The 17,336-nt window shown below is 42.3% G+C and overlaps 1 protein-coding gene across 3 annotated transcripts in view; it reads left to right on the plus strand.

Moving 5' to 3' along the window:
- The window catches only part of TIAM2 (TIAM Rac1 associated GEF 2), a 187,601-nt gene that overhangs the window by 28,778 nt on the left and 141,487 nt on the right, over positions 1–17,336 (plus strand). For all 3 annotated transcript variants that reach the window (XM_064292543.1, XM_064292547.1, XM_064292541.1), the window contains exon 2: positions 17,120–17,228. The gene's annotated coding sequence lies outside the window, so the exon portion shown is untranslated. The remainder of the gene's footprint in view (positions 1–17,119; positions 17,229–17,336) is intronic.

Genomic DNA, 17,336 nt, shown 5'->3' on the forward strand with positions numbered 1-17,336 from the left:
TTTGTTCACATGGAGATAATAAACCTGGTTAGTGAGATCCCTTACCTCAACTGTTAGATTTTTGTTTTTTTAAAGCATTTCATCTTTATGGCCCATTCAGGACAGGGTCTTTTTGGGAAGATTTTTTATTTCTTATTTTTAATTTGCATTCATTTTTATTTTTAAGTGGTAATTTGCCTTTTTCCTGTTGAAATTAAGTGTACCTTAGATAAGGGCCAAGGTGGTCAGGACTTTATTAGAAGGGCTACAAAAGAGGTAAAAATGCTGTGGAAGTGAAAGACATAGCAACCATATAAAAGACAGTGAAAAGTAATAATAATAATAGTAGATAAACCTGGTTTCTGACTATTGAAACACAAAAATGCCAAACATTGGGTTTACAATAGTTGTCCTCATAATGATGGGTACAATGTCTTTTTATTACTCAGGCTTATGTAGAATGGGGAGCCCTGTTGGCAGTGGTTGAGAGTAAGGCTGCTAACCAAAAGGCTGGCAGTTTGAATCCACCAGCCGCTCCTTGGAAACCCTATGGGTCAGTTTTATGCTGTCCTATAGGGTTGCTGGAAACCCTGGTAGCGTAGTGGTTAAGTGCTATGGCTGCTAATCAAAAGGTCAGCAGTTCAAATCCACCAGGTGCTCCTTGGAAACTCTATGGGGCAGTACCACTGTGTCTTATAGGGTCACTATGAGTCGGAATCAACTCAGCATCAACAGATTTGGTTTTGGTTTTTATGCAGAATGGACACCATGGTGGCGCAGTGGTAAAGTTCTTGGCTACTAACTGAAAGGTCAGAGGTTCAAACCTGCCAGCTGCTACACAGGAGAAAGATGTGGCAGTCTACTTCCATAAAGATTCTACTGGCTTGTAGGGCCACTATGAGTTAGTATTGACTCAAAGGCGATGGGTTTGGTTTTTCAGTTTTATGTAAAATAGGCTTGTAAATGTTAGGGGGGCTAAGCTCAGTGTCCCGGGAATGCATTGAATATTTGATTTCCAACTACTTCAAGCCCAGAGTATCATAGAGAGATAGAATTTTAGAGCTGAAAAGGGCTCTTAGACAGTTTTTCAAATGGGGAAACTGAAAAACCATAGAACAGAAGTGTCTCGTTCAAAGTCACAGAGATGGCTATTTGCCCTGATAGAGATGTGGATGTATGTGCATGCATGTATCCTCTCTCCCTCCTTTCCTCTTACCTACCTACCTACCTACCTACCCACCTACCTACTCACCCACCCACCTACCTACTCAGCCACCCACCTACCTACTCATCCACCCACCCACCCACCCAGACAGATGTAAAGCTGTAGTCAAGGACATGGGCTTTATTTTTCTTGTATCCTAAAGAAGTTCAAAGCCATGTCCTCACTGGGTGACCGTCATTCTTGTGACTGTTGCCAGAGAGAACTTTGGGGCACATGTGTTACTCTGACCTATGGTGATAAGGCAGTTTTGATTAGACTTCATCTGCCAGCCTGTTCCCATTTCAGCCCTAGATTAAGAGGGGTTCCCCCCCTCCTGCTTCCTGGTCTCTTTCCAATAGAACACTGTTTAGGTTTTGTTGGCTCTGTGCCTTACGAGAGAGATGCCATGGAAGGGAACAGAAAAACACCAGATGGGCTTCAGCTTTAATGCCAAGGTAATACCAGGTGCTTTTGGAAGAATACACTTTACATATAAAGTGATAGACTGAGTTATCATTTACATGCAAGGAAAAGGATGTGGTAGGCGCTGTAGATGATGCCACCAAGAAGTAGATTCAGAGTCTTCCTAAGCAAAACCCGAACCAAACCCATTGCCATCAAGTTGATTCCGACTCATAGCAACCCTACAGGACAGAATAGAACTGCCCCACAGGGTTTCCGAGTCTGTAATCTTCACGGAAGCCGACTGCCACACCTTTCTCCCGTGGAGTGGCTGGTGTGTTCGAATTGCCGATCTTTGGTTTAGCAGCTGAGCACTTAACCACTGCACCACCAGGGCTCCATTAGGGTGTTCCTAGGACTTAAATAAAGGTTAAAAAATGCTGTGTATCTTTAGGATGAGTGCTGGAAATAAACCTTACACTGCTTTTGTACTCATCTGTGTTGTTGCAGATGTTTTAGAGCAGGGTTTCTAAAATGGAAAGAAGAAGAGCTGAGGTGTTGGGGACCTTACAGCCTAGTAAAGCCAAGCTCAAAGTCAACATGGTTAAAGATGATTACCAGAAAGTCTGAATGGAGAGAGTGAAAATAGACTTGTTTTCAAGCCTCCTATGGCCACCCCTGGAATGTGGAAAAGACATCTTAAAGACAAATGAAAGGAAGCATTGTGTGTGTGTGTGTGTGTGTGTACCCTGATGGCACAGTGGTTAAGAGCTCAGCTGCTAACCAAAAGGTTGGCAGTTCGAATCTACCAGCCGCTCCTTGGAAACCCCGTGGGGCAGTTCTGCTCTCTCCTATAGGATCTCTGTGAGTTGGAATCGACTCAGCAGCAACGGGTTTGGCTTTTTTTTTTTTTTGGTTTGGTATATATATCCATATATATGAATGAGTGGGTGACAGGCTGATAAGAACTGATGAATCAAAACAACCAGGCAAATTAAAGCCGAAAAAGAAAACAACAACCACAAACCCTGAAAGAACTAAACCTAACAAAAACCTCCCATTAACTTTTTTTTTTAACATGTGACTTATAGGGGGGAAATGGAAATGACGAGAAAACACATGTAAGCAGTTCATCAGAATTCTCACTGGAGCTGATCCCCTTTCCTCCTAGCATATGTGCTGCATGCATATATCATTGTTGTTAGGTGCCATCAAGTCCGTTCTGATTCATAGCGACCCTGTGTACAACAGGACGAAACACTGTCCGATCCTGTGCCATCCTCACAGTCGTTGCTGTGTTTGAGCCCATTGTTGCAGCTACTGTGTCAGTTCATCTCATGGAGGATCTTCTTCTTTTTTGCTGGCCCTCCACTTTGCTAAGCATGATATCCTTCTCCAAAGGCTGGTCCCTCCTGATAACATGTCTGAAGTATGTTAGATGAATTCTCCCATCCTCGCTTCCAAGGAGCATATATTGTTAGCTTTCTCAAATATTTTTTCTGAAGTTTCTCTAATAGTAGAGGGCCAGTTCCTTCTCTTGTGCGTAGGATTCCTTCCCCTTTGGTCTGGGTAGGGGAGTTGTCCTATTAGGACAACATTGCAGCTATTTGCCATCTCTACTACAACATCAAATGTTCTCCCTCTAACCATTCCCATTGGGAGCCCTAATGGCACACAGTTAAGGACTTGGCAGTTGAAAGGACTTGGCAGTTGAAAGGACTTGGCAAACTGAAAGGTTACTGGTTCAAACCCACCCAGTAGCTCCATAGAGAGAGAAGACCTGGTGATCTGCTGCCATAAATATCAGAGCCTAGAAAACCCTATGGGATGGTTCTACTCTGTCACATGAGGTTGCTCTGAGTAGAAATCTACTCCACTACACCTAACAACAACAGTCATTCCCATCAGCATGCCAGGATTTTGCCCATGGACACACAAATCAACAACCACAGCAAACCTATTTGATCCCTTTATCCCTCTGACTACCATCTCATGTTTCTATTCCTCTTCGTAGTAAAACTCCTTGAAAGAGCTATCTCTGTTCTCTATCCACAGTTTCATTGACCTCATCCTCAAACTCACTCCAACCTGGCTTTCTCCACCACCATTCTGCTCTTGTCAAGTTCACCAGTAACTTCCACATTGCTAATTTAGTGCTCAGTGCTCACTGCTCAGTCCTTGTTACTTGAACTGCCAGAAACATTTGACATAGTTGCTCACAGCCTACTCCCTGAAATACCTTTTTTTTTTTTTTTTAATGAGCTATATGGACAACATAGGAGTCCCTGGGTGGCACAGATGGTTAAATGCTGGACTACTTACCCAGATGTACCACAGAAGAAAGGCCTGGTGATCTGCTTCTGAAAGATCACAGCCTTGAAAATCCTATGGGATGCAGTTCCACCCTACATATGTGGTATTGCCACGGGTCAGAATCTAATCGATGGCAACTAACAACAACAGCAACAAGGGCAACATCCTCACTTGGTTTCCTCTTAATTCATTGACACAGCTATTTTCTTCACGTGTTTCTCCTTATTTCCCTGCCTCTTAATGTGGCAGTGCCAGGCCTTGGACCTCTTCTCTTTGTTTATTCATGTCCTTGGAGAGCTCACTTTGTTGTTGTTGTTAGGTGCCTTCGGGTCGGTTCCTACTCATAGCGACCCTGTGCACAACAGAATGAAACACTGCCTGGCCCTGCGCCATCCTCACAATTGTTGCTTTGCTTGAGCCCATTGTTGCAGCCACTGTGTCAATCCATCTCATTGAGGGTTTTCCTCTTTTCCACTGACCCTCTACTTTACCAAGCATGATGTCCTTCTCCAGGGATTGATCCCTCCTGACAACATGTCTAAAGTATGTGAGACAAAGTGTTGCCATCCTTGCTTCTAAGGAACATTCTGGCTGTACTTCTTCCAAGACAGATTTCTTCGTTCTTTTGGCAGCCCATGGTATATTCAATATTCTTCTCTAATACCACAATTCAAAGGCATCAGTTCTCCTTTGCTCTCCCTTATTCATTATCCAGCTTTTATGTGCATATGAGGCAATTAAAAACACCATGGCTTGGGTCAGGCACACCTTAGTCTCCAAGGTGAAGTATTTGCTTTTTAAAGAAATCTCTTGCAGCCAGTTTGCCTGATGCAATGCAATGCAATGCAATGGAAATCTCACTAGCTTTTGTTTTAAACCCCATCTTCATACATAGCTGAGTAGCAAATTTGTATCTCCAGCTACCTCTCCTGTGAATGCCAGCCTCATAACCAGCTGCCTACTCAGCATTGCCACTTTAATGCCCAATAGACACGTCAACCTCACATACCCAAAACCGAACTCCTTATCTTCCTCCCAAGCCTGCTGTCCTCTCTGCCTTTCCCAACTTCCCAACTGCTTAGACTGAAAACTGTGGGCTCATCCTTGACCAGTTTCTCTCACCACTCATCCATCCACCTGTAAATCCTGTGGGCTCACCCTTCGACTGTATTCAACTTAGACCACCTGTCTCCCATGCTCACCCTAGGCCAGCCCATGCCATCTCTCCCTGCACTGTGGTAACAGCCTCCTACCAGGTCCCCTGCTTCCACTTTGCCCAGTCTAGATCCGCAGAGCAGCTGTAATGAGCCTTTAAAAATATATCCCATGATGATCCTTCTCGGCTCAAAACCCTCTAATCATGACTTTCAATGTCAGCATGAAAGCCAAAGTCCCTAAAATGTCCCTCAAGTCTGTACTGGCTGGCTCCATGTTCCCTCCCTGACCTCTAGTCTTTGCTCCCCTCGTTCGCCCTGCTCCAGCCATGCTGGCCTCCTGCTTACCACTTAGAGCAGGTGGTCCACCTCTCAGAATGTTTACACTCTGTTGTCTCTGCTTGGAATGTGCTTTCCCTAGAAGTCCACCTGGGCATCGCTGCTGCAAGTCTGTGTTTAAATGTCACCATTCAGTGAGGCCTTCTGCCACCCTTTAAAAATTACGCTACTTCCCTGTGTTGTTTATTTTCCCCTTCCCTCCCTGCTTAGTGTTACTATTTTTTTTTTTTTTTACCAAAGCGCAAATTACCTTCTAAAATGTAATTTACTTATTTTATGGTTGATTTTTCCCTACTATAATATAAGCTCCATGAGAGTGGGGATTTTTATAATCTCTTTTCTTCCTTGCAGTATCCCCAGTGTCTAAGATAGTGTCTAGCACATCGTAACCAAAAAAAAAATATCAAACCCATTGCCGTTGAGTGGATTCTGACTCATAGCAACTCTGTAGGACAGAGTAGAACAGTCCCATAGGGTTTCCAAGGAGCAGCTAGTGGATTCGAACTGCCGGACCTTTAGGTTAGCAGCTGTAGCACTTAACCACTGGGCTACCAGGGCTCATAGTCAGTGCTCAGGAAATATGTACGGCATTAATGAGTGAATGTATATCGTACCTAGGAAGCAACCTCGTGTAAATGCTGAATATCTTTGAACTCCCACATTTTATCTAAAAAATATAAATTTTATATTTTATTTCCTCATATATGTTTCTTTATTGTGGAATCAATGTTTATGGAGCATTTGATGAAACGGAAGCTTCAGTGAGCTGTGCCTTGGTCATTCGTGGCCTAGAGACAGCACCCCCCCCCCACCTTCACTTGGTCTTGTACATGTTACCCCGTTTCCCCATGTCCCACAGGACTCGGGGGTGGGGGGCCGGGTACATTCTAAGTTATAACTGATATTTAGGATAATGACCAGGAAGCTTACATTGTCAGGAAAAAAATTCTTCTTTTGTGCAGTATTCTTTATAAAGCAGTAGAGTAGAATAGCTAGGTTTTAACCTCAAAGCTCCTTAGTTAACCTACAATTTCAGTTTTATTCACTTCATTCCCACTTCCCCATCCCTAAAGCCTGGAAGCCTTTGCTGCCTGGTGGAAAATACGTTAGAGAGAAGAGTTTCCAATGCTTTATTTATGAAAGGGACGTAGATCACAGGCTCTCTTCTGAAAGGCTAGCCTGAAAATGAAAGTGTAACGAAGTTAAATTGTATTTCTTTTTGAACGTGGAATACTTTAATGTTATAAAGTACAGAAAACATCGATTATTTTGACATGATAACCTTTGTTTAAAAAAATGATTAGAAAGATCCAGGTGATTCCTAGCTTTGTCCATTTGTGATTTTGGTTGAATTATTTAATCCCTGGAGGCTGAAGTTCCCTTCTCTATGAAACAGAGTGATTATGCACCCCGGAAGTGTTCTTGCGCCCAGGATAGCCCTGCCACATAGCAGCATTTGGGACATATTTAACCCTTTCCCCTCCCTCTACATGTCTATGTACTTTGTTGTTGTTGTTGTTATTGTTGTGTGCTTTCAAGCCAATTCCAACCCATAGCAGCCCCATAGGACATAGCAGAACTGCCCTTTGGGGCTTCTTAGGCTGGAGCAGATTGCCAGGTCTTTTCTCCCACAGAGCGGCTGATGCATTCAAACCACAGACCTTTGGATTAGCAGCCGAGCACTTAACGATTGCTACACCAGGGTTCCTTCCCTATACTTTGGGTATCAAAAAATTTTAAATCCCTGTAAATTATGACATTTAAACCATACCTACTAAAACTATCCAATTATTTTCTGCAAGTGTCTGTAAAGTTCTCAGCTAAAATCTCACCAGGTTTGTTCTGAATAATTCTGTGATTTAAGGCACATTTCAGTCAGAATTGTTTTAATTTTATCTGCAGGCCCAAGAAGAACTTGTATTGTAGCCTTAAGACGCAGAACAGACTTACAGAAATGAATTCTCAAATTGGGCAACAAACCTAGCTGAAGTAGAATAGTTACACATTCATAAGGGTGGGACGAGCACCTATTTATATGAGGAAAAATGTGTGGTTTAAGTCTGTTCAGTTTTCGGCTTAAATGGAACAGTGTATAATGAAGAAATATTTTGCCAAGAACAACCTGGTACAATTACCATGGTCTATTTTAGTCACAGAATGCGATTGAGGCTGAGAACGACGCCTGCTTCTGATTTCCTGAAACATGTATGTACAGGTCTCCACGGTCACTGAGAGCCCATGTGGTTACAGCGTGGGCTTGTGTTTTAGTTTTGGTGTGAAGCTTGGGGTATGCCCACCCGGCCTAAGCTTGCTTTTGTGGAATGGTTCATGTTCATAAAAGCTACAGAAGAGAGGGGATTTAAAGTCATGCTACCTACCTTCAACCTTGTAAGTCTTTGGTTCCGGTAGTCACAAAGCCAGACAAGGTGTATAGAGGCCAGGAAGTTGCTAGATTTTCAATGAGACTCAAAATACAAGTGGACGAAAAGGCAGACTGCCATTAAACAGTTGATATGTCATTTTTTAAATCTATGCTAGAAAGAGCCTGAAAATGAGGACTTTTTAGATGAAAATGCATAACGTACATTGTGATGATTTCCAAAAGAAAAATAAGAGAAAGTTTTATCTTTACTAGGATTCTTTCATCTTAGACTCTATGGATTCTGTAATTTAATTTTTTTTGCTTGAAAAGGACGATTTTGCTTTTTTAAATCTCTGAAATAGTTTCAGTTTTTGTGATGCCTCAGATATAACTGGGCCACTTAATTTCCTGACATTCCAAAAACATACCAGTAATATTTGTGGGATTGCTGGTCTCACCACCTCACTCATGAACTCCGAGCTGCCATTTCACATACTCTTATTGATTCTATGATTGTTTCATGTTTGTAATCGTTCCCCCACCTGCCGGCACAAGCTATTAAGGTCCTTTGGGGGAGGGATCCTATTATGCATTACTCTAGCCTCTCTTACTGTGCCAGCATGGTGCCAGGTATATAGGAGGTTCTCCAAAATACATGTTGAGTGGAACTCTTTACTTTTTTTTCTTTTTGGTGAAGATATACACAGCAAAACAGACATCAGTTCAGCAAATTCTACAAGGACAGTCCAGTGACATTGGTTACATTCTTCAAGTTGTGCAACCATTCCTGATATCCTTTTCTGAATTGTCCTACATTACACAAACGCACTGCTCCTTTAGCTTCTCATCTAACCTTTTGAGTTGCTATTGTCAGTTTGATCTCATATAGATAATTTTTTAAAAGAATACACTGCTCAAGCTAAAGTATTGTTTGGTTTAAAGATGATTTCAGGGGGCAGTTTTGGTTTAAGGTTTAAAGACTTCCTCAGGGCAGTAGTTTTGGGGGTGGGGCATACAGCCTCAATGGCTCCAGAAAGTATGGATTCTATGAGAATTTGAAGTTATATTCTACATTTCCCCCTTTTGGTTAGGATTCTTCTATGGAATCTTTGATCAAACTGTTCAGTAATGGTAGCTGGGTACCATCTAGTTCTTCTGGTTTCACGGCAAAGGAGACAGTTGTTCATGGAGGGAATGGGACATGTGTTTCTGTGTGAGTGGAACTCTTTTATTTCATTTCAGTTCCCCAAGTTTCTGTCAACATTTGGCCTTTGGACACACTGATTTCTGTTCCTCTGGGAAGCCCTTCTTTTCTTTCTTCGCCTGAAAGAATCATACCATCCTTCAAGGCCTAGTTCTTTGGATAGCTTCTTTGTGGTGTGATTCTTGACTTTTCTAGTAAGAATTTGGACTTTCTGTGAAAATTTTTCTTAAGTTGTAGAATTCAAAAGTCTGAGGACCATGGGCCTAATTCGTGGTGTCCATAATTGCATGTTGGTGCTGGTGAGTCCCATTCTTATTTACGCTTCCTATCTCTACCTGAAGTGGTTTTCTTGGAGAGTGATTTTCCAAATGTTTTCAATCTCTCTAGAATTTGGTTGTCCTTTTGGTCTTATTAGAACTGCTGCGTTGTTCTGACTAAACTGCTACTTGAGGTTTTATAAGCCAATGTTTTTTAAACTTCTTCTAGTAATCACAAGATATAATTTTACTTCACAACTGAGTGTACAGGCAAAAAAACAAGAATTTAGTTTTATGAAATATTTTTTACCCTTACTGTGATACACTGTGATAGTTTCTGTTCTATTTTATTGTATTCTGTCTGTCTGGGCTTTTATTCTATTCTATTTAAAAATATTAGTATCAGTTCATTAATTGAATCTCATGACTCAACAATGGTTCATGACCCATAGTTGGACAAACTTTTTTTTTTTTTGACAAACATTTTTATAAGCAATGCTGCAGATGTCAGGATTTTTTATAAAACAGGTGTGAATGCTAAGACCTTCCTTGCAATAAATTGGCTTACTAAGGTGATGAACTGTGTAAAAAAGCTGGGCTATTGTCCCAGTGGAATTTATTACTTTTTCGTCCTGTTGAATTCTAGCCATGCACGGAGATCCTGCTCCGTGGGCATCCCCTGCTGCAGGGCTTATCCATTCATCTGTTAATGTGCATTTGGAAGGAGTCCTGCTGAATTGAAATAGAACCAATGGGACTTGGACAATGGGTGCTTAGCTTTTGAGGCCCTTAACAGCAGCTTACTTTCTGCCCACTTTATTGGCAAGGATTACTCTTTCTAAGCACTATTATTATGGAGACCAGACGTCCCTTTCCCCTGCCTCTTCATACAAATTGGATTCAGGTCTTCTGAATAGAAATGAGCTCCTTCAAGTCTTGGAGGGCAATTCATGTCTTCTGAGTGTAGTTCATTGACTCAAGTGAGAGAAGCAGGTTCAGGGAATATTTACAGATTGTATTAGTAAATTTAGGTATTTGATAAGAGTTGAATGCTTTTGTTTTAGCTTTTCAGGCATGTTTGTCACTATATTTTAGCATTTTCAGCAAGACAAGCAATAAAACTTTTAAGGCAGGGTTTCTCAGCCTCGGCATTATTGACATTTGGAGCCAGATAATTCTTTGCTGTGGGGGGCTGTCCCTTGCATTGTAGGATATTTAGCGGCATCTTTGGCATCTACCCACTAGATGCCAGTAGCAATCTTTTAGTTGTGACAAGCAAAATGTCTCCAGACATCACCAAATGTCCCCTGGAGCAGGGGGCAAAATTGTCCCTGGTTGAAAGCTAGAGTTTTAAGGCAATACCAGTTATTAATGAACTCTTGAGTTATTTTTTTACTCGAGTATCTAATAATACAATTATATGGCTGTGTCATTGTTTTTGTTGACATTTGACAGGGCCTCTTACAAATGAAAAAAAAAAATTTTTTTTTTTTCTTACAAATGAGGGGCCCTGGTGGCTGAGTGGTTAATTAAGCATTTGGCTGTTAACCAAAAGGTCGGCAGCTTGAATCCACCAGCCACTCCTTGGAAACCCTCTAGGGCAGTTCTACTCTGCCCTATAGAGTTGCTGAATCGACTCTACAGCAATGGGCTTGGTTTGGTTTTTCTTACAAATTAGGTACCTTTGAGTTAGAATCAACTCAGTAGCAATGGATTTGGTTTTTTGGTTTATATGCTGGAATAATTTGGGGGGAATTGATGAAAATCAGACAAATACTAACAGTAAAAAAAAAAAAAAATTTTTTTTTTTTTACAGTAAAACTTAAAAAAAACCAAAAACCCCAAATCCATTGCCATCGAGTGGATTCCAACTCATAGCGACCCTAAGTAAAACTTAGCAGATTCCAAATATATATGTTTGTGTGTGTATATGTAATTTTTACATACAGTCTCACTAATAAATTTTATTTTGCTTCTTGGAAAAAAATCTGAAATAACAGACTCTTGTAATAGGATCAGATATCATAGTACATAAACTTTGATTTATCATTAAAAAGTAATAATGGTATGGAGTCCGGGGTGGCATCTCACAGCTTTTTTTTAGGTGGTTTTGCATGTATTTCCACACTTGATTCTCAATCTAGGAGGTAGGCAGGGCAGATATTTTTACCTTCAAGTTGCAAATGGGTAAAGTGAAATTCAGAAAGTGTGCCCAAAGCCTCACATGCTGTTTAAGAGATAGAAGCAGATTGTAAACCCAAGTTCACTGACACAAACCGGACTAGAATTCTGGGGCGTGTCCCCTAAATGTAGCTCTCCCCTGCCCTCTTCCCCCTAAAAAAGGGACCCAAGTAGATAATTCTCTGGTTAATGATAGCTTTTCCTTTCTTACCGGGCTCTTATCTCTCTCTGAAGTGTTTGCTTTGGACAATGATGAGGGACATATTTTAGTATAAAAATCTCTCTGGATTACATGAAAAGGCCTTCCTGGTATTTCTTGGTGGTAGAATATGAGCTTCCTCAATTGCCGTGCGCAGCCATCAATCTGCTTTTGTGTAGTGGCCCCGCTCCTCACGTTACCAATCAGCCCTGCAGCCCCTCACAGGCCCGGCCTTACAGCTCCATCTGGCCACTGGAGCTTCCTCTGGTTCTGCAGTTGCTCCATCTGGGCAGCTGGCTCTCAGGTCCTCTGCTGGGAGACAAAGGAGAGTTGAGAAGCCTGGTTTTCTTTGCTATAAACTCCACACTACCTGGAAGCAGAGTCTTTGGGATTCTGATGCATCAATTCAAACCCAGGCTGAAGACAAATGAAGAAAAGGTAAATTTTGCTTTTTCTCCTGAAGGAAGTTTTTCTCTGGGACTCAGCAGGTCACAGTGGCTGCGGGGATTGTGATGACATATTTGTGGAATTCCTCCATATTACCGGTCATTCCTGGTATGGTAATTGCTCACGGTTTAAAAAAAAGAAAAAACAAAACTTTATCCTTGTTTGTGATCTTAGCTTCAAAAGCTGCCTGACACATTATACGGATGGGAAGTGGACAGGCATGTGGAAAATGAAATACAACTTTTTTCTTTTGATTCCTGGGATTCTAATTAATTTCTTAAAATTCCAATATTTTATTATAATTAGGCAATAAATAAAATAATTTTTATAACGTATATAAGAAGCCCTGGTGGTGCAGTGGTTAAAGTGCTCGGCTGCTAAGCAAAAGGTGGACGATTCGAACCCACCAACTGCTCCGTCTCCCTTAAAGATCATAGTCTTGGAAGCCCTACAGGGCAGTTCTACTCTGTCCTGTAGAGTCGCTTTGAGTCGGGGTCGACCTGCCGGCAACAGGTAGTCCAACAGGTAGTCCGACAGGTAGTTGTAGTATTCACACAGCATACGGTATTTGTAATTATTTACACTTTTAGTGCAGTATCGTTTATACCGGTGACTTCATGTAAATTGCCTGTCCCAGGTGCAGGTGAGTCTACCTAGTATGTATTTTTCTATTCAGAGACACCAGGGACTTTTTAGCACTTTCTTTTCGTTTTTAAAGAGCTCAGAGGAAGTCTATCATTTGAATATTTTCAGCCCTCTATCGACAACAAAAGAAAGTTTTTAACTTGAATGCCAGAAAATTACCTTTGTAAAGGATTGGAGGCAGAGGGGGCACTGAAAACTCAACTTATTTATTCTCCTGCTTGCAGACAAAAGCCGCAGCTGAACCCTGACGGATAAATATCTGTTCAATTTGTGAAGCTCCTCAGGGACAATAATTCCACAATTTCCCTCAGGAGTTACCTTTTCTGTCAATAAATTCCTCATAAATATCAGATTCACTCTTCCTGCTACAGCTTAAGGCTCTTTTCTTTCTGCCCAGATTGACTGGAGATGTTGAACAGCTGGTCAGCGTTATCCATCTGTGAAAGTTCACATTGTTACCCCCTCTGTCATTCCCCCTCTGCCTTTCTCCAGCCTGTACCATCTTAATTATCGAAGAATTTCCTCACGAGCTCATGTGCCAACCTTTCAGCCATATGGAGTAGTCTGTGCCCCGATCAACCTTTCAGCGTGTGATGTTTTCATTCAAGAGTTTTTGTTGTAGAGTTTATGAGTTTATGAGCACCAAAGTTTCAGGCCTCAAGTGGGCAGAATCTGGTGAAGAATAGGGTCTACTGCTCTGTTTTTTGAAATATGACATGAAATAAAAAATTAAGCTATTAATTTCAAAAGTAAGATTGGGTGATGTTATAACCTGTTGATGGGAAATAAAATACCTACTTGAAGCCATCTTAGTGCTTTGACTCCTGCCTCTGTGTGTCTGTGAGCAGCTGGCATGGCTGGCCTCTCAATAGCAGGTTTGTCTGGCTGGTGTTGGAGAGTTGACACCGGTGCTGTGTGGGCTTGTCTTCTGGCACGGGACCCTCTCATCACCAAGGGGTGACAGAGATGCTGCGGATGCATAGCCAGGAGCGTTTGGGTCATTGCTGGACCGGGGCCTGACAGGAGTAAACAAAGACTCCCTTGGATCAGCTCCCGGTGAGAGGGCTGAGCCCCAATGGCCAGGAGGGTCTCAGCCAGTTTTCCTGGCCCAAGTTAAAAAAAAAAAGTGAAAAAGTGTAGCTGAGAAAAACTGGACAGCTCAGATTTTAAACTTGAATACTCATGTTTAAATAATTTTGATTTTTAAAAATGAGCATTTTAAAATTTGGGGTTCCTGCTGCCCAGCTTAGGTGTCAGAGACCTCATAGAGTCCTTTTTTTTTATGGCAGGTAAACCCAGTGGCTCTTCCTGTTTTTAGATGTTTGTGAGAGCCGCCACTAAGGAGCCCTTGTGGCGCAGTGGGTAAGTGCTCAGCTGCTAACTTAAAAGTTGGCGGTTGGAACCCACCAGCTGCTCCATGGGAGAGCAATGTGGCAACCTGCTTACCTAAAGATTTCAGCCTTGGAAACTCTATGGAGCAGTTCTATTCTGCCTTATAGGGTCATTATGAGTTGGAATTGACTTGACAGTAGTAGGTTTGGTTTTTAGGTGGAGAGCTGCCACTAAAAGGTAAGGGGTCCGTCAGCAGCGTCACAGACACTATTTCAGAGGTCTCTTTAATTAATGCTGTGCTCAGTTTTTAAAATGTGTTTAGTTTTTTTTAATGTTTTGAAATTTTTTAAATAACTTCTATTTTGCTTTAAGTGAAAGTTTACAAATCAAGTCAGTCTCTCATATAAAAACTTATGTACACCTTACTACATACTCCCAATTACTCTCCCCTCAATGAGACAGCCCGCTCTCTCCCTCCACTCTCTCTTTTCGTGTCCATTTTGCCAGCTTCTAATCCCCTCTACCCTCCCATCTCCCCTCCAGGCAGGAGATACCAACACAGTCTCAAGTGTCCACCTGATCCAAGTAGCTCCCTCCTCACCAGCATCCCTCTCCAACCCATTGTCCAGTCCAATCCATGTCTGATGAGTTGGCTTCGGGAATGGTTCCTGTTCTGGGCCAACAGAAGGTTTGGGGACGATGATCACTGGGGTCCTTCTATTCTCAGTCAGACCATTAAGTCTGGTCTTTTTATGAGAATTTGGGGTCTGCATCCCACTGTTCTCCTGCTCCCTCAGGGGTTTTCTGTTGTGTTCCCTGTCAGGGCAGTCATCGTTTGTAGCCAGGCGCCATCTAGTTCTTCTGGTCTCAGGATGATGTAGTCTCTGGGCCTCACTGTGTTTACTTTTATTTAATGGACTTGATTTTTTAGAGCATTTTAAAGCTTATAGAAAAACTGAAGAGGAATTACAGAGAATCCCCATGCCCCTCCCCTGATTTCCCCCTTTTATTGACATCTTGCATCACTGTGGTACATTTGTTACAACTGATGAATGGCTGTTGATACACTGTCATGAGCTAGGAGTCCCTCTTTGTGTTGTACCTTTCTATGGGTTTTAGCAAATGCGTAATGCCATGTGTCCACCATGACAGTATCATATATAGTAGTTTCACTGTGCCAAAAATGCCCTGGACTCCACCTATTTATCCCTCTCCCTTCTTCCTGAGCCCCTGGCAACCACAAATCTTTTTACTGTCTGTATACTTACGCCTTTTCCAGAATGCCAGTAGTTGGAATCATACAATATATAGCCTTTTCAGACGGGCTTCTTTCACTTAGCAATGCGCATGGTTCTTTCATATCTTCCCACGGCTTGAGAGCTCATTTCTTCTTATTGCTGAATAACGTTCCATTGTGTAGATGTACCACAGTTTGTTTATCTACTCACCTATTGAAAGACGTCTTGGTTGCTTCCAAGTTTTGGAAATTATGAATAAAGCTGTTGTAAACATTTGCATGCATGTTTTTGTGTGGACATAAATCTTCAGCGGTTTGGGTAAATACCAAGGGGTGTGATTGCTGGATTGTATGGTAAGACTTTATTTAGCTTTGTAAGAAATGATCAAATTGTCTTCCAAAGTGGTCCTACCATTTTGCATTGCTACCAGCAATGAGGAAACCCTGGTGGCATCGTGGTTAAGTGCTATGGCTGCTGACCGAGGGGTCAGCAGTTCGAATCCACCAGGTGCTTCTTGGAAACTCCCTGGGGCAGTTCTACTCTGTCCTATAGGGCTGCTATGAGTCAGAATTGACTCGACGGCACTGGGTTTGGTTTTTGGTTTACTAGCAATGAATGAGTTTGTTGCTCCACATCCTGACCAGCATTTGGTGTTGTTGGTGTTTTGGATTTTAGCCATTCTGATAGGTGTGTAGTGGCATCTCCTTGTGGTTTTAAGTTGCAATCCCCTAATGACGTATGATGTTGACCATCTTTTCATACGCTTTCTGGCCTCAGTTTTAATAGGCTCAAATGAGCTATGAGAACTCTTGCCGGTGCCTAGATGGGAAATCTATTTGATGTCTCCTAAGTTTTTTTTTTTTTTTTTAATTGAAAAATATACACGTGTGCACAGCCTCAGGCAGGAGACTTGTCTTTAGCTTCATTGAAGGAATTTAGACCCTGTCCAATTGCTTCCTCTTGGTCTCATCAACTTTAAAATTCACTACTGAACCCTCAAGGAGCCCTGGTGGAGCTGAAAGGTTGGTGTTTCAGACCCACCAGCTGCTCTGTGAGAGAAAGATGTGGCAGCCTGCTTGGAAACCCTATGGGGGCAGTTCTACTCTGACCTATGGGGTCATTATGAGTCAGAATCGACTCTATGGCAGTGGGTTTGGGGTTGGGTTATTGAACCCTCAGCACTCTTTCTGTCTGCTGAGAAAATAAAGGGCTTTGTATCCTGGCCAGATGGCACCTGTCCTTCCCCTTTTATCCCACCTCCCACCTGTCCTTGTCCTCTGTCAACCCCCCAGTGCATCCCCTCAGGGTGGGCTCCTTTCCCCCAGTCCCCATGCAGCAAGGCCCAAACATGTGTTTGAGAACAGCTTTCAGTTTCGTTTACGGGGTCAGCCTCTACAACCTATTTCAGCCAGGGGCGATTTCCCCATGATGGTAAGCTTCGGCTTCTGTTTTTACCACTCAGTCAAACAGAGAACAATGACCTGTTCCTGCCCTGTCAAGATGATGCTCCTGCAACTTTGTCAGCAAGGAGAGCCTGACATTGTTTTCCTGCTGGTGGTGACAGATCAGCTGTGACTCACTCGAGCACTTTCACCGGCTCACCCTGAGACAAAGGCACACCATTGACTACAGTTGTGGGGCCAGGTTTTCTGTTCTTTGAGATAATAATGCCCTTTACAAGTGTGGATGGGGAGGTCTGGCTTCTTTTACATCTTCCATCAGCCCTGAGGAACCGAACATGTCACAGACATTTATTTACTCTGGGGACAGTGATTCGGGAAAACAATTGTTTCTTCAAATGATTTACATAAAACCTTCGATGTAAAATGCTTGACAGAGTTTTCTCCTGTTTCTGTTTTCCAGGGTCGTTCATGAATTCACTTCCTGCATCTGTTAAATGTGCCGCCTTGCCCTCAAGACCATGTAAAGCCTGCTGACTGCTAATCTCCCTCATAGCAGAAATTACCCTGAGGTAAATCCAGCTAACCAGGGTTGTGGTTCATGTCAGGTTTCATGACTGGGCTTCAGGTAATAAAGTGAGATTTAATTTTTCGTTCCAGTGATTTTGGATTTAAAATGT

Source organism: Loxodonta africana, chromosome 1, assembly GCF_030014295.1.
Source record: "Loxodonta africana isolate mLoxAfr1 chromosome 1, mLoxAfr1.hap2, whole genome shotgun sequence".
Lineage (NCBI taxonomy): Eukaryota > Metazoa > Chordata > Mammalia > Proboscidea > Elephantidae > Loxodonta > Loxodonta africana.